Genomic DNA, 7,789 nt, shown 5'->3' on the forward strand with positions numbered 1-7,789 from the left:
AGCTCCTCCTGCACACCTATCACCCAAGGCTGACGATAATGGAACCCATCAGCCTTGGTTACAACATAAAGAATAATCAGAGTCTTTTCAATTGACAACAATAACAACAATGATATACAACTTATTAAAGTGTAGTTTTAAACAGGAGACTTTACCTCATAGTTTTTGCACGTGAAGAACCACTTCCCATGAATAGTGTCGTAGTTCTCCTTCCCGCGCACCTCGTTAATGAGTCTCCCACCACACGGACACCTTCTAGGAATCCCGTACTCGGAATCGGCCACGAACCCTAACATGTTGATGTGGTGGTTTTGCCTCTTTGAATGTCTTCTATCTTCTGCCGGATCCATCTGTAAAATAATTCAAAATTATGTCAAAATTAAACCTTAATAACGAAACAAAAGGATTAAACGAAACCAAAATCGAACCCTCATGACGATTTAAACCATAAAACGAAACCCCTAACTCGATTTGAAAACTCAGAGAAAAGAACCCTAAAACAAACCACCATCACGATCTACAACCCTTTATCGAAACCCATATATCGATTTAGATCCCTTACTCGAAACCCCCAAATTTTTTTCAAAATCCAATAATGGCTTCCAACCCCAAAATCGACCCAAAAAATCTGTAAAACTACTCGATACTCACCTACGCTCGTGGATACTAGAGATCGTCGTCGATTAGGTGGATCAAATCTCCGGGAGTCGTCGTCGCACGAAAAATCGCCTCTCACGGTGAAACCCTAGTTTTCTGAGAAAGAGGGTAAAATGAGATGAATCACGAGGAAGCCCTACTTTCCTCCTCGTCAATGCGGAAGCGGTTGACAAACGAGAGCACGACGCGTGGTAAAAACCGCGCCTTACAGGTTCATGGCCAAGGCCCGGTTCATCTAAATCATCGCTTTTTCATTTTCTTTTAATCCAACGGGCCTAAGATATCGAGCCCACGAACCGGTTAAAAACCGCTAATGCGGATGGTCTTAGTATTCTACGAGGATCTAACTAACAACATTTGAATACCATTAGATCTTTATAACCAGCTGTAACTAAGAAAATATTTCTAATTAAGTTTAAACCATAAACTAGAATGAAAATGGCGTTACAAAAAACTTGGATGAAAACATATCAAAGCATCTCTAAGGACCCTAACTAAGAATTATATAATTAATTAAATAACCGCTTTATACCAAGATTCTTATATGATTATTAAAATTTTACAAAATAATTAAATAACCGTTTGTGTTGCTGAGTCTTACAGCAACTCACAATTATTTTATAGTTTGAAACGTACCATAATTAGTTCGTCATTCGTGTGCTTTAGGCCATGAATATCGCTGTTTCTTAAAGTGGTTTCTGCACAAAATTAAGGTGTAAACCCAACATAAATGTTCAAAAACGGTTCCGTTAGGATTGAATTTGGGAGAGTTTTTGCACTATTTGCGGGCCCACCAACACGTGGTGGCCCGCAATTGGTTGACTTCCTTTAAAAAAAATTTAAGGATCGTATAAGGATCACATACCGTTAATCATGCTTTTAGAAAGTAGGCATAATATCAAGTGAACACCATGCCATAAAACTGAAGTACAATTAGAAATTAACCCTAATTTTTTTTTAATATTTACGATCCTCTGCCACTACCTATTAAACCGTCGTTTTAAGTTTTTCCTAAACCACACAAAATAAATTCATGTCACTTAGTTAACTTAATTACATGAACCCAACATCCGTTACAAAAATGGGCTTTGTTTACAAATATTTTTGGGCCGTAATACTAATGTTTTATTGGATAATTAATGATGAGATCATATAGTATAGCGCAATGTTTTTTTTTCGTAACTGGTATAGCGCAATGTTAATAAATATGAAAAATGGATTATGTGTAGTTGGCGGTGCCCAATGTTTTCTTTTTGTTTTTCTTTTGTCAAGCCAATATTATTAAATATCAGATTAACTTTCATATTTAAAAAAAATATACACTGTACTTTACTTTATGTACAACTTTATATTTGATTTTTTATTTATATAGTCAAGAATATCTGAATAATTACGATATAAAGTACATATATGCAAATTTTTAATTAATAAAATCTTTAAAAAAAGAAATTTATCACACAGTATATTAATACATATTAACACTTTAAAAAATATAATTACCTAACTAATCTATCTTTTTTTTAAAAAACAATTATGTGCACACTGTGTAATTCTCCCTCCGTTTCTGAATAAGTGTCACTTTGACACCTTTCACACAGATTAAGAAAGTAGCGGAAATATATGTAAGTTGTTATTAATTACATCTTTCTGACCAATAGTATTTGAGATAAATAAAATTATTTATAAAACCAATGCAGTTTGCAATTAATTTTCAGCTGAAAGTAAGTATAATTTGTATTGGAATTATAAAGTGATACTTTTTGTGTAACAAGAAAAAAAGCTAAAATGACACTTATTATGAAACAGATGGAGTAATACATAGTTACACTTAAAAAAATATACTCCATCCGTTTCTAAATAGATAATGTTTTAAAGAGTTTTTGATATTTCAAAATAGATGATGTTTTCACATATCAATGCATTTTTTTACTTTATCGAAAACTGTGTAATTAATGATATTTTGTAATTTGTTTTGTGATTGATTGAATAATTTTTAATTTATATTTTAATTATATTTTTAAGATAAAAACAAATTTTTTAATAGTTGTGCACAATCCTAAAACTTCATGTATTTTGAAACAGAAAGAGTATATAATTGCATACCTGATCCAACACACATCCAAAAATCTGGTTATATAACACAATACAATAACCAAATATATGATCTAACAATAAACTAAAATAACACAACGAAACCATTAAATAATACCATAAAATTGTTTGTTTTGAAATGTTTACGTAATTACTGAAAAATAAAATTCGCGCGGACGCGCGGATGAAAGTATAGTATATATTTAACCTCTAAGTAAGCTACCTATATATGAATTGTATGTAAACAATGTTTTTTTATTTAATAAATTTAACATTCATTAAAAAAATGCATAATCGGAGCTTCATTTCATTTATCACTATTCAGAGGAAATGAAAAATATAGTTTTCTAACAAATTGCAAAGTAATAAATGGGAATGATGTGATAGAAAATGGTTTAAATCTCACAATAGCGGCTACTTCATGCATGCAGTTACAATTAAGATCATGTCTCATCATTTTATAGCAAGCGCCAGAAACTTATAATTTCGTAAATTGTACTCCCTCTGTTCCTTATAGATCCAGTTTTTAGAAAAAAAAATTGTTTTAAAAAGATACATTTTTTACATTTTCAAGACATTAATTAATGAAAAATTGTACTTTTCAAAAAATACAATTGTGTTTAATAAAATTTCATTGGTTAAAAGTTATTGAAAATAGCTAATTAAGGAAAACAATGTATTGGAAAATACAATTTTAAATGATTTTTTAATAAGTGTGAAAAAACTATAATATGGATCTTTTAGGAATGGAGGGAGTATATACGAGTAATTAAAACTCAACAAGTGTAAAAGGAATTGTATGCAATGAAAGCCCCAAGTAAAATAAAATTGTTCGCGGGTAAAATAGTTAATACATTTCTTGAATTACTTGGTTAAACGGAGAACCATAATGGTGGAGTAGTTATTATTTCCTGTGGAAGAATTAAAGATTCAGGACTTGTCTACCCGTTCCCATTAAATATATTGAAGAAGTATAAATGCATAGTAACAATTAATACACGTACTTTTATTTCAACGATAATTTTGTAAAACAAGTATGTAGAGATATGTGATTAACACTTAACCGAAGGTGACTTGCGTCTGCATGTTTTGCTATTGACTGCGTCTGCATGTAAACTGCATTTGCAATGCATAAACTGCATCTGCAATGCATAATTTGGATTTCTATAGAAAATATGGCAAGTTATCAAGATTTTAACGTGAATCTATTTGTAAGTTTTAAAACGTTTTCATAATATCTGCCTTCATATTTGATAATTGTCAATTGGCCATCAATGATATAGGCTTTGTGGTATATATGTTTCAATAGCCATTTGTGATTCGTCAAACCTTTCTTTAGGGTAGGAGTTGGGCCAAAACCAAGCCTAGCTACAAAAAACTCTTAGGTAGAACTCACTACAAAAGCTAGCTCATAATTAAATGTATCTTATGAAGCATTGTCTAATTCAATTTCCTATCAAATGTGAGATGTTTTTCATATATCCACATTATTTTCTCCAGCAAAATAATAATTTAGATCAGTATGTATGCCTCTTAATGACCCAATATGAACCTCAAATTGTACCGTACATAAACCATAATCATATTATTTAGATAATCTGCTATTCATATGGTGTTGATTGTTGGTTTTAATTTAGGATTATAAACAAGTTAGAATTTGATCCCAAAAACACAAGATAGAATAAATTGGCAAAATACATCCTAAAATATAAAGCCAGTTTTCAAACACATGACTCACCACAACATAAATTTTCGTTCCAAGAACCAGTCAGATGCGAGACAGTAAAACAACAGCAACAACAACAAGAGAGGATTGTCTGGAAGTATACATTACCTTAGAGAGATCAAGTAAGCAGGTCTGAGTTTATTCATAGAAGAAACTTGGGGGAGAATGAACAACAACAGATTTAGAAATTACAGGATCGCCAACCACAATCATAGCCTTTTGTTCTTCAATTCCTCAAGCGGTTTCTTGAGAAAATCCTTTTGCAATAGGGATTGTTTCGTAGAATGGAATAAGGCCTTATCACTTTAACGAGTGTGTTATGAAGTGAACCCTGTTTCATTCCAAAGAATCCTTTAATCACTCAAGTTAATTAGGGTTAAAAGGAAGTCTCAAAAACTTGAATACTAGTTCTTATACCTTGGTGACAGAAAGAGCAGTTTGGATGACAAAGTTAGCATACGGGTCTTGAATCAGAACATCAAAATAAGGCACAGAGACGAGTTCACGCACTATCTGAGGACGGCTCTCTGGACAATTTCTTAAGCACCGTTCCATATGGCTACTGAATTTCTGCATGGAGAGCTCTACATAATGCCCTTTTAACTGCGCTAGCACCATGGCTATCGCAGACAAATCCCTCAGATCTATAACGAACTGGACTGCATAGTTTCTGTATTTGATCAAGAAAGAAAGTTATCTAGAATGAGTACTCTCTTAGAAGCAGTCATCCTTGTGTCATAAGATACTGTTTATAACCCATAAGGGTCTTTAGCAAGGAAGAGACTGTTTCTAGAGACTTCAGCTATGAGCTTCTCTCGTTGTTGTCCAGTGGAATAATTAAGCAATACATTTTTGTAACACACAGCATCCATGTTGATGTGTCACCGTATCAATGCAGAACCTTGTAGCATCTTCAAAGATGAACTATAAAGAGTGGAAGGAGAAACAAGTTTTCATGAGATGAAAACCATCTCCAATGTATTTTTCTATTTATGCTTCTAAAATAGCGAAATTCTATAATAAAAGTGAAGTTTACTCCAATGTATTTCTCTTAAATAGTAATTTTTTTTAATTGTAGAGTAAAAGATAGAGAAATACTATTTTTTTTTCTATTTATAGACGGAAAATAACAATCTCTAGTTTATAGAGAAAAAAAATAGTAATCTCTATCTCAGAGAAGAGATATTAGATGTGTTGGAGTAGATTTTATTTTTAAATGCTATTATAAAGGTAAATATGGAGAGGGGTTATAAAGGTGCTATAAGTAGTGAAAATGAAAAAGGTCATTGTGTTTTTATTACCTCGTTATCTTGTTTACTAAGGTACTGCAAGCAACGTTGAATCACATGATTCCCATTCACATCCCTAACGAGACTGAGAAATCCAAGTCTCAAAGCTGACTTCACCAGAAAAACCTGCTTCTTGGTTTTGACTGTTTCTACTAATCTCTGGACAACTCGAGTACTTAAACACACACACAAACACACGAAAACAATCACACACAACCTTAAACCTCATATCAAGTTGATTATATTGGTAGTCTCTTACCCGTAAGTGTTAAGGGATATCTGGACAAGCCATCCAGGTTGTGCAGTAACGATAAGTATGATCTGCATTCTTTGTTCTTCATTGCATACATCTAATATTTTCTGCATCAAATAGTTCCCAAAAGGGTCCGTCATCACCTCAACAACGTGTGGAATCACTTCGTTGAAAATGATCATAGAATCTAGACAAGTTCCATCTTCAAGGATCCTCTGCAAGGATCTGCATCCATGCTGATCCTTAGCCATCAAGTAGACGTATCCCTCGATACCAGATGTCTTAGGAAGACTCGGATAATTAGTGTTACCACCTTTTGGACTAGAGTATGATGGAGCAGAGTGATGATTGTTGAGCTCGAACATACTCTTATTTGGTGAAGAAACCATGAATCTATCAGTAATTAACGTCATTTCTGCTATGTTGTAACCAATATTAAAAGAACTCTCTCCATAGCTCTGAAAATTAGGAACCAGTGAAGCTTTATCAACAGAAAAATCAGAGGAGACTCCAAAACTATGGTGACAAGTCTTGTCCTTATCTCTGATGTTGAGACGATGGAGGCTCTTACAAAGTCCCAACTCGTTGTACTCATCAGCAGCAGCAACAACACTGCTGTTGTAATGCTTCATCTTCAGGTTCCTATCAAACGGATGAAAAGCGAAATGAGACGAACCGTCTTCGGAAGAACAGAGTCCGTTAGAGAAGTAACTCGAACTGGAAGATGAGTCTCGGGGGAAGAGACTGTAGAGATTCCATGAGGTTTGCATATGAGAAGAGGGTGAACGTGAGGGAGACGAAGCTTCTTCTCCAAAATCACTTCTCTTCATCATCTCTATCTCTCTGCTTCTCTTTCTGTTTTTTTATAAATATATAATAGTAATGATAACAGGTAGAATAAATTTAACATACAATGCGATTTTACTATGCTGGATTTTCTCATTATGTAAAAAGTAAGATTACAGAAAATTAGTTATTGGGATTTATATGCCTCAAATCAAACTGTTTATTTTGATTTTGAAAACACTTTCACTTAAAAGAAGAACTAGACTCTGCCAGCGCGGATATGAATTTTTGGTTTATGGTTATTTATTTAACTAAATGATGTATTTGTAATATTTGATGTATTATATTCACCAAGTAAATAATTTTTTTTGGCATCTTAAACCATCTATTTATGAAGAATATTCGATATCATATACAAAATTGAACAAATAGACGTAATTAGAGAATTGTAGACGATATATAAAAACAATGGTTATTAATTTAAAATATGAAGAAATATTATATCATGACTTAGTATGACATAAAAGATTATAAATTAGTTATACATGTTTAAAGAAAATAAAATGATTTTTAGACTTCTATGAAAAATTTAACATATAAAAAAGGGTGATGAATTAGTCATCAAATTGTAAATAATTTCATACTTTTGTTAATAATAAATTATTTATAATCTTTTTTTTCGTCAAGATAATTATTAAATGTCCATAACATTAGTATGTTAAAAGGCCATATTATGAAAGCCCATGTTGGAACAGTATTTTTTCGGGAAGTGTAACAAAAAAAAATTACCTTTAACTCTTCGTTTTGTTTAAGTTCTATGTCGGTAAAAGATTTAAAAAAATCTCTCTATCTTTTTCAATGTTCAATTTGAAGCTTATTATGCGAAAAACATACGCAAATATAGGCAATTGGTTGGAATCTCTATATCTTTATATTCTTATAAATTTTAAATTTATTGTTTCCTCTTCTGCAAGCAAATCAATTACC

At 32.2% G+C, this 7,789-nt stretch overlaps 1 pseudogene; it reads right to left on the reverse strand.

Annotated features, from left to right (window-relative positions):
* Positions 1–4,487: 4,487 nt before the first annotated feature.
* LOC106302837 lies at positions 4,488–6,817 on the reverse strand (annotated as a pseudogene).
* Between the last annotated feature and the right edge of the window lie 972 nt (positions 6,818–7,789).

This window comes from Brassica oleracea, chromosome C7 (genome assembly GCF_000695525.1).
Source record: "Brassica oleracea var. oleracea cultivar TO1000 chromosome C7, BOL, whole genome shotgun sequence".
Classification (NCBI taxonomy): Eukaryota; Viridiplantae; Streptophyta; class Magnoliopsida; order Brassicales; family Brassicaceae; genus Brassica; species Brassica oleracea.